Source organism: Gopherus evgoodei, chromosome 2, assembly GCF_007399415.2.
Source record: "Gopherus evgoodei ecotype Sinaloan lineage chromosome 2, rGopEvg1_v1.p, whole genome shotgun sequence".
NCBI classification, from domain to species: domain Eukaryota; kingdom Metazoa; phylum Chordata; order Testudines; family Testudinidae; genus Gopherus; species Gopherus evgoodei.
In genome coordinates this window covers 115,255,157-115,264,971 of record NC_044323.1, presented here as the reverse complement: position 1 = coordinate 115,264,971, position 9,815 = coordinate 115,255,157, and the positions used below count along the sequence as shown (strand labels likewise).

Sequence of the window (9,815 nt, the reverse complement as noted above, 5' to 3'; positions counted from 1 at the left end):
AAAGCCTCATGGAGGGCCCAGCCCACATCCCTGTGCTCCAGGCTCCCTTGCGGGGAGAGAAAATTAAGGGTTTAGCTCTAGCTCCTATCCTCTAGCATCTCCTGCAGAGGGGCTATGGGGAAAGAGACTCCTGGCCCAGGGGAGAACTGGGAGCTGACAGGAAAATGTTGATGGAGTTCCCTCTCCCTCTCCCTTCCATTAGTACTAAGCAGAATTCCCCAGGCTGGGTCACCATGTGGCACAGGTAAAGACCTCAGCCGGCAGGCCAGGGAGGGGGTTTACTGGCTCTACCAGCTGCTGCTGCACCAGAGGGGTAAGGAACCCAGCTGGGAAATGGCACCCAATAGAAGAGTGAGACTGGGACCCCAGCCAATTTCTCTCAGACTGACCCCGGCTGAAGGATGAGTCTCTGTCTGTCTCTTTCTCCGTTCTACACCCCTCCCCTGCAATCCTGTTGGGCCAGACATGCAGCGAGGACTCTGCCCCCTGTGCAGCCACCAATGGGATTGGAAGGACACAGGCACTGCAACCAGAATGCCAAATGCGTGTGTGTGTCTCTTTCCCAGGGCTGACCATCCAGGAAACTGAAGAGCTGTGGTGCTGGGACAGCAGGCTCCTGGGCTACAGGAACACAGCCAAGGTGGGAAAGGTAAGGAGATTCTGCCAGGGCATGAGACAGCTCAGGGAGTAGGGGTGGCTGGGTTCCCAGCAGTGGCCACTAGATGGAGATGCCTTTCTTGCCAAGGATTTGGAGCCTGGCTCTGGGCAATCTGCTAATGCCTCCTGTCCTGTTGGTTTTAGGTCTTTGGAAAATTCTTCTCAGAGAGGCAGAGAAGATTCTTCCTCCAGACAGACAGCAGTGCTGGCCATCCACAACTCCCTGCTGCGTGTCAGCCAGGCTGGGCTGCTCCTTGCCTACTCCATCCTGGGGGAAGCCCAGCAGCGGATGGGGGACAAGGTAAGCAGCTGCATTAGACTCAGGAGATTGGGGCGTGACCCAGGCCTCATTGCCATCCTATCACCATTCGCTGGCCTGGCAGCAAGGAGCCTGGTGAGGAATGAAAGTGAGAGCAGGTGCTACTGGGAAGGGAGGTGAATTCTCTTCCATGAGCAGGAGGAAACCAGCTTGTCCCCAGAGCAGTTCCAACCCAGCTCTTTAGCAAGGCTAATTAATGACAAGCATTACCTCCTCATGGACTTATGTTCCTAGGACACGGTGCTATCGCTCCTGCAAAGGGCAGCAGAGTCCCCTCAATTCCTTCTGCGAGCCCCTCCTGTCCCACGGGGCCTCACCCCCTTCCCAGTGGCCTAGCGGCCATGTCACTCAAGCCACCATCCAGAGTTGCTCCCATCACTGGCAGCCTGGGAGGCCAAGGACTGACGAGTGATGGCGACTGACCAGGCAGGGCTGAGGAATATGGGCGGGGGAAGCTTGTCCTACTGCTGGCAGAGCTGGGCCCTTCTAGAGAGAATGAGAGGATTCAGTCAGCAGGGGTGCCGACCTGCCCCATTCACCGGGGCTGCCATCCTGCGGCTTCAGCATTAGTCACTGGGGTGACTTGGGGAAAGGTCTCAATCTCCCCACACCCCACTTCACTGCTGCCAGAATCCCGCCGTCCCATCCCCTCCCACCCAGCCCCCTCGCTGCCAAACCTGGGTGGGAGTGGAGGAGAGGTTCTGAGAACTTGAGCTGTGGTTTGGAGGCGGAACAGCTGTCAGAGGCACTGAGGGGGAGGTGGCAGAAGCTCACCCTACAAGGATGGGGGTTGGCACTGGAGTTCACTAGATAGGATGACAAGACTCCATCCTGGGGATGAATCCATCCCTCAGAGGTTGGCAGGTGCTGGGTGGAAATGCTGCTGGGTCCAGATGTCCTTAATTCCCCCTGGTTTCTCGAGGGCATCTGAGTCTCTGACAGGTTCTCGTTCCCCTGCAGCAGGAGGACGTCACGGCCAACGTGATGCACCAGCTCCGCATCATCCGGCACTTGCGTCAGGTCCTCAAGGCACTGCAAGGGCTGTGCCTCTGAAGAGTCCAGGAACTCCCGCTCCCTGCTGCAGGTACTGCTCTGAAATGGGGCCCCCTGGCACTCACAGAAACGCTCTCCCCTCTCTGTGGAGCAGGGTCCTTCCCTCTGCCCCTCAATTTCCTTCATCTGGGACAGGAGCTCTTTCCCTCACTCCCATTCCCCTCCCCGCTTTCCTTGGCCTGACCCCCATCCCATCCCCCTGCTCCCAGGCAGAGCTCTCTCTGCCCATGTGGTGCAGAATGGCCTTTGTGTCAGGGCCAGAGCTCCTAGCCACACTGAAGCTCAGAAAGCTCCACTTTTGAGGAGGTGGGGATGGGACAAAGACTCAGGGCTAGCTCTTGCCCTTTATTCTCCTCTTGGCCCTTCTATGGGGTCTCTGGGTGTGAAATGAATAGGAGCCTCCTTCCCAGCTGTCTTCCAGGCCCTGAGATCTGGCACAGCCTCCCAGATGGGCGCATCCTGCAGCTGAGCCACCTCGGGGCAATGGGAACAAGTCACCTCATCCCCTCAAACCAAGCTGTGCTGGTTCTCAAAGAGGCTGAGATGGAAGAGCCTGCTCCCTCATGGAGGTAAGAGCCATTTACTCCTTTACTTTGAAATGGGGATCATCCTGACCCACATTAAAAAAGCGTTTGATCCTCTGCTCTTGCTTCCCAAATCCCTGCCCTCCTTGCCCCACACAGGTCTCTGCCCTGTTTCTCAAACGTCCATGCCCATGGTAGTGCCTATGTTGCCCCACAACTGCGGGGTCTCACATACAGTCTCCTGCCGGCAAACTGAAGCTGCCCCTAGATCCAGAACAGGAATCGCAGTTCCTGTGCACTGTCCTGAATGGAGTATAGACCATGGACATGGGGAAGGCCAACACTCACCCCCAGGTAGATCATCAACCTACTTCTCTGTCCCAGGAGCAGGAAGGCCTCAGGTCCTTGCTCTCTTTGGTAGCTGGAGCTGCTAAATTGGGGGTGCGGTGGGCAGAGATGGGAACAGGCCAGAGGATTAATCAAGTGTCACGGGGAGACTTCCCGTCCGTAGGAGATGATGTTATACCTCTCTGGAGAATCCCTTCCTTGCAGATGCTGTGCTTCGGTTCCTGGTCTCTGCCGGGAAGCCCAGCTCCCATCCCTAGCAGTTTGGCTGTTCCATACCCTGCTGTGACCAGGCCCTCTGCAGAGAGCTGCTCTCGGCAAGGACTGCAGAGCCAGCTGTCACCCTGGCAGATGTAATCCCAGGTTCCCTAATCCTGACCCATGGTCTCCCTCCGCTGACAGGCTCTGAAGAAGGCCTGCCCAGAGCCATGCTTGCCATGCTGAAGAGCTCGCTGACAGCAATCCCCAGCACAGACAATCTCCAGCACATCTTGGAGGTGAGCACAATGGGCAAGGGCAGAAGGGGTTTTACCTTAGCCCTGGGGAGGCCTGGAAATGTTAGACTGGGTGATCCACGTTTCCATTGTGTTCTGCTACCTGCAGAGGTGAAAGTAAGCTAACACGCCCCTGTATGGTGTCCCGGCAAAAGCCAGTGCGCCACACCGAGGCAGATCAGCTTCCCCTGGCGGCAATTTAAAGGGCCTGGGCTCCAGTAGCCACTACCACCCCAGGCCCTTTAAATCATCCCTGGAGCCTGCCGGAGCCCTGGGGTAGTGGCGGCGGGGCTCAGGCAGTGATTTAAAGGGCCAGGGGCTTCCAGCTGCCGCTACTGCAGCAGAGCCTCAGGCCCTTTAAAGCTCTGCGAAAGGCCAGGGTCCCGTCCGATGGTGATTTAAAGGGTCTGGGGCTCCACTGTGGTGGTAGCAGCAGCTGGAGTCCCGGGCCCTTTAAATCACCACCCAGGATCCCAGCCTCTGCAGCTGGTAGCTCTGGGGCTGATTTAAAGGGCCAGGGGCTCCCAGCTGCTGCTACCACAGCCCCAGCCCTGGGCCCTTTAAATCCTGATTTAAAGTGCCTGGGGTTTAAAGCCATGCCTCTTCTGGTTTAGGTCCAGCCCCCTCCTAAGGACTCCGGAGTGCCAGTAAGTCCTTTAAGTTACTTTAACCCTTGGCTACCTGAGAGCCACTGGGCAACCTGTGGTCAGGGCAGTGAGTGCAGAGCAGTGTTTAACCAGTTACCAACCCATGAGAAGACCTTATGATATACCTGTATGGCACAATAATTCTGCATTGAATCAGTTGATTCAATTGCTTATTCTTTGGGTTTCAGACCCTCTGTTCTCCCCATGGGCTGACAGAACCCTGATTGTCACATCTGTCTTTCAGGTTCTGTCCCAGCTTCTCACAGAGATATATCCTGCAGCCAGCACAGCTCAGGGAGCAGTGGGGACAGGTGATCTCATCCTGTCAAACCAAGCAACATGAGTCTCACTGAGGCTCAGATGAAAGATCCCATGCATCTCCTGGAGGTAAGAACTGTTCACTCTTCCTGCCACACATCCTGTTGAGGAGCTTTCCCTATCCCTGGATTCCAGCCCTGGTACAGGGACAGGGTCGGCTCTAGGCACCAGCAAACCAAGCACGTTCTTGGGGCGGCACATTTTCAGGGGCAGCATTCCAGCCATCTTTTTTTTTTCCTTTGGGCGGCAAAAGCCTAGAGCCAGCCCTGGCAGCAGCAGCGTGTCTTGCGTGGGAGGGTGCCCTGGGGCCGCTGTGGTTCGCGCCGCGGGGGAGCAACGCCCGCACCTTGTGGCTGGGCTGGGCAGGATCTGAGTGGGGTACGCTCGGGCTGGCAGCCACCCTGCGTGGGACTGCGCAAAGTAGCCCGAGCCACCCATGGACTGCGGCAGGGTGGCCAGAAGCAGCAGTAGTGGCGGCAGCGGCATCATAGAGGGTGGGGTGTTGCCATGCGGGGTCTGCTCCCTCTGGGGCTACCCTGCCCTGGCTCCTCAGCCCCGTGCCGGGGCAGTCCCCTGGCTCTGCCCTCCTGGGTCCCAGATAGTCCTGGAGGTGGGAGCCCTGGCTGAACTGACCCTGGGCTGAGGCATGGCCCGGGAGCCCCACTACTTACCCTGACCCAGCCAGCGCCGGACTGGCTGGAGGCGATGGAGGAGCAGGTGGAGTCAGCTCTGGTGGGGGGGAGTGCATGGCTGGGGCAGCAGGGGGTGTGGGTCGGGGGAGAAGAGAGAGCCCAGGGCTGGGGTGGCAGGGGGTGCGGGAGAGCCCTGGTGGGGGCAGGTGAGAACCCAGGGCTGGGGTGGGGGGCAGCCAAAAATTGTTTTGCTTGGGGTGGCAAAAAACTTAGAGCCGGCCCTGTACAGAGATCTAGTTCTCATGATGATATCCACATTTTATTCTCAGAGGATGTGTCCAGGATCCTGGAGACTCTTTCCTGCAGGAGGTCTGAGTGGGGAGAGAGCACTCATTGTTATGACCCATAGGTCTTCAACCCAGGTCTGCAGGGTTTGTGGGAGCAGCCACACTCCAGCCCTCCACCTGGAAGCCTGCTAACTGCAAACTGCTTACCACAGTTTGAGGTTCCATTCCTGAGTTCCTATTGGCAGAGTCCCAGAGCAGCTAATTGACGCCCTGGCCCTCCTTAAGCCAGCACAGAAACAGGAAGTTGTCTGAACACCTGAGATTCTCCCTGTTCTAGACCATGTGCTACCTGCTCCAGCTCCCTCTGCCCCAGCTTGATTTCCTGGCATCCAGACTCGGTGTGACTCATGGCATCTGATTTGTGGTTGTGATTGCAAGTTTGTCTTTTGCTTTGGGTCTTCCAGTATCCTGACCCAGCTGACTCTCAGCTCCTGTCTTGTGAGTGTGGACTCTGGCTCTGACCACTAGGTCTGGCTGCTCCTGACCTGACACTGACTTTTGTACAATTTCTCCAATGCCCTTTTCAGCTCCCCAGCTCTGCTACCTCCAGCAAGACACACCAATCCCTTGGCTCCCAGAGTCTTGGTTGCCTGCTATTCCAGGGCTGAGGGGTAGTGCTTGTATTGCCCCCACCTCAGCTGCTTTTCCTATGGGAATCTCTCTAGAGCAGAGGAGAAATCTCCTCTTCTCTTAGAATCAGTCCTGGCAGCAACTCCACCCACCCTGGCCTCAGCTGAGCTACTTTCTTTACCTGGGATCAAGGACCAGTTTTGAGGCTTTTGGCATGTAGGTGTAGGTGGGGGCAGATGCTCGAGCTCCAGCAGTTCCCACTGGAGGATACCGCCCTATCTTTCTATGGTCTGACTAGGGCTCACCGTCCATCCAGGATCTGAACACCAGATGGGAGCTGATAGATTGTCCTTGGTGGGCCATGTTCCTGTGTGGGATGGAGCTGTGTGCCAGAGAGGGCCAGGAGAAGGTGCACCACACATGGCCAGGACTGGGCTAAACAATCTGTAATGACAGATGAGTCAAACCATGGCCACATAAAGATACCTTGGGCATCCATGGGGACTGAATCTGGGCCCTTTGCTGCCAAGAGCACAACTCACTCCAACTTGAGTCATTACGGTAGTGACCCCTGCCAGCCCCTCTGAGGGGGGTCTGTATTATCTCTGTTAGCTGGTGCATGGGGATAAAAAGTGACTGACTGCAAGGTCACCCACAACGGCACTGAGCAGGGCAGGACTGAAGCACAGCCCTGATAACACTCCAGCTTCAACCACTAGACCACACTCATTTCCAAAGCCAGAGAACTCAGGAGCCCTGACTCTCACAGCCAGTCCTTAAATGACAAGAGCAAACTCCCTCCCACCCAGGAAGCCATAGAAAGGACCATCTGCTGAGCCCTGCTCTGCAATGTCACTGTCAGAGACCATTGCTGATGGGTGCCAGGTGACTGAGCAGGGAGCTCCTGGAGAGACTCCTAGGGAATGGTCAGTCATGTTTCACTGTGACCCTCTGGGAGCCATGGAAAGAGTGCAGCACTGAAGACACTTTTCTGCTCTAACAAAGGGTTTATGTTCTCCTAGAAAGTCAGCCAGTGAGGCCAGTTTGCAGAATGTGGAAGAGCTGTTTGGCGATGGGTTGGAGGATTCATCATGTAGGTGGCAGCGGATGGAAGTGAAAGAGTAAAGCTGGACCATCCGCTGAGCTGCTGCAATCAAGTGAGCACAGCCAGGGAGAGAAGAGGGAGAACTCAAAGGTGGCTGGCAGCTGCAGGGGGGAAAAGCAGTTTGGGAGCCAGGAGAATAGAAATAAATAATTAATGATGAATACTGCAGGCTTTGTCTTGTGTGGTGAAGGGTTTACAACGGGTCTCTTTTCTATCACACTAAACTTTACAATAGCTGTGTACGATGAAAGGACAGGTCTATAAAGGTAAGAGGTCACTCTAGGGGTTTGAAGTCTCAGATTTTGTCGCTATTGCCTGCTTCTATCAGCTGATCTCAACCCAACAATTCCCTGAGGTGGTAGCAGTAGTGAGCAATTTTCCTCTTTTTCTGGACTAGCCACCAGAAAAAGGACACAATACATGTGATGAAGGAAATAGAGAGGCATAGGGGGGTCACTTACAGAATTGCCTGTTAATGCGGCTCTTGTGGGGGAGCATGGCAGGGTACTGTACTAGGCAGGAGCCACATGTTTCCTAACCTGCACATCCTGAGGATCCAGAGACCTTTCTTCAGATCCACAGAGCTTCCTTAGTGTTGCTAAGGAGCCAGATGGAATCTGGCATCTCTTCCTCCACCCCAGCAGTACAGAAAAGGCTGTTTGCAGACATGGCACATGCCCTCTCCGTCCACCCTCAAATGTGGGAGACTAATGCAGTCACAGAGTCCAGGCTCAGTGTCATGCATTCCTCTGGGCTGTGGGAAGCAGGGGGACTTGAGCTGCAATGGATCCTCCTGTGCATGGGCTGAGTGGGCAACCTCTCTACTGCCATATCTGGTTTCCAGCCCATACACACTAAGGAGGAGGTGATGGACTTTACCCCAAAGGTGGGTGTGGGAAGAAGCAGAGTGAAGAGGTGATCAGAAAGCCATCCCACAGCATTCCTCCTAGAGTTATTCCAACAACTACCTGACTCCTTCCTGCTGTTTGCTGCAGCCCCTAGGTTCCATAGGGAATTTCTGAATTAACCCTCTAGAAAGCTGCCTCTGGCTCTCTACAAGCTCTCCAAACAAAATACTGGAATTTGCCACCATCATCTTCTAAGGCATTACAGTTAGGATTTGGTGGGGTTGGAGCATAAGTGCTGGAACGAGGGTGGCTTGAAGTGGTTTCTATCATATACAGGGTTTACAGTTTGGTTAAATGGCTCTCAGGCCCCTCCCCAACCCATTGTACAAATTTTTCCAACAGCCTTGGGAGATGTTTAAAAGGAAACAAAAAAGACAACTGGATACATATTTTGGAAAAAAAAAAGACATTTGTCCAAAGGAGGGCTGTCAATCACAGTTAACTCCTGCGATTAACTCAAAAAATTAATCATGATTAATCACACTGTTAAACAATAAAATATCAATTGAAATGTATTAAACATTTTTGGATGTTTTTCTACATTTTCAAATATATTGATTTCTGTTACAACACAAAATACAAAATGCATAGTGCTCCCTTTATATTATTTTTTTTATTACAAACATTTGCACTGTAAAAATGATAAACAAAGTATAACTTACAAATGTAGATTTTTTTTGTTACATAACTGCAATCAAAAACAAAACAATGTAAAACTTTAGAGCCTACAAGTCCATTCAGTCTTACTTCTTGTTCAGCCAATTGCTAAGACAAACAAGTTTGGTTACATTTACGGTAAATACTGCTGACTGCTTCTTATTTACAATGTCACCTGAAAGTGAGAACTAGTGTTTGCACTGCACTTTTGTTGCTGGCATTACAAGGTGTTAGATATGCTAAACATTCATATGCCCCTTCATGCTTTGGTCACCATTCCAGAGGACATGCTTCCATGCCGATGATACTTCTTAAAAAAATAATGTGTTAATTAAATTTGTGACTGAACTCCTTGGGGGAGAATTGTATGTCTCCTGTTCTGTTTTGCCCACATTCTGCATATATTTCATGTTATAGCAGTCTCAGATGATGACCCAGCACGTTGTTCGTTTTAAGAACACTTTCACAGTAGATTTGACAAAACGCGAAGAAGGTACCAATGTGAGATTTCTAAGGATATATATAGCACTCGACCCAAGGTTTAAGAATCTGAAGTACCTTCCAAAATCTGAGAGGGATGAGGTGTGGAGCATGCTTTCAGAAGTCTTAAAAGAGCAACAGTGCAATGCAGAAACTACAAAACATGAACCACCAAAAAAGAAAATCAACTTTCTACTGGTGGCATCTGATTCAGATGATGAAAATGAATATGAGTTGGTCTGCTCTGCTTTGTGACGTTGCAGTCTATATGATTTTATAAAAATATGCTAAAGAGTGAATAGAATGTAACTGGAATATGCTTCATGCAAAAGGACTCTTGTAAGGTATCATTACAAATCTTATAATCTACTAAGCGTGTTCATCCTATTTCTATAAATGTATTACTCTTGTATCAAAAACTAGAAATATAACTCTGAGGGCCTATTGTAATCATGCAAAGCGTGGGCAATTAATGGTGGTTTGGAATCTTGATGACTCCCATTAACCAGGACAATTGACTGTGGATGGCTTTATTTGCAGGCAAGCCTTCCTGTGAGTCAGGCTGGGAAGCATGAAGGCTTGGGGTCTTACAGTGACATGTGATCATGTCATCTGAACTGGAATCCATCTTTAAGCTGGTGCTTTTCCAGTGAGGAGGGGTAGAAACCCAAAGGGACAAAGGATTCCCACTTTACGCAAAAGATATATATATAAGTGGGTGGGACAGAACAAAGAGGCAGCCACCATGAGGAATCCCCT

At 52.4% G+C, this 9,815-nt stretch overlaps 1 long non-coding RNA gene across 1 annotated transcript; it reads left to right on the top strand.

The window, feature by feature from the left end:
• The first annotated feature begins 876 nt into the window (after window positions 1-876).
• On the top strand, window positions 877-7,131 carry LOC115644927. The gene is made up of 6 exons (XR_003998635.1): window positions 877-958; window positions 1,937-2,060; window positions 2,425-2,598; window positions 3,301-3,395; window positions 4,284-4,426; window positions 5,319-7,131. It is a non-coding gene; the product is annotated as an uncharacterized LOC115644927 (long non-coding RNA).
• The last annotated feature ends 2,684 nt before the right edge of the window (window positions 7,132-9,815 follow it).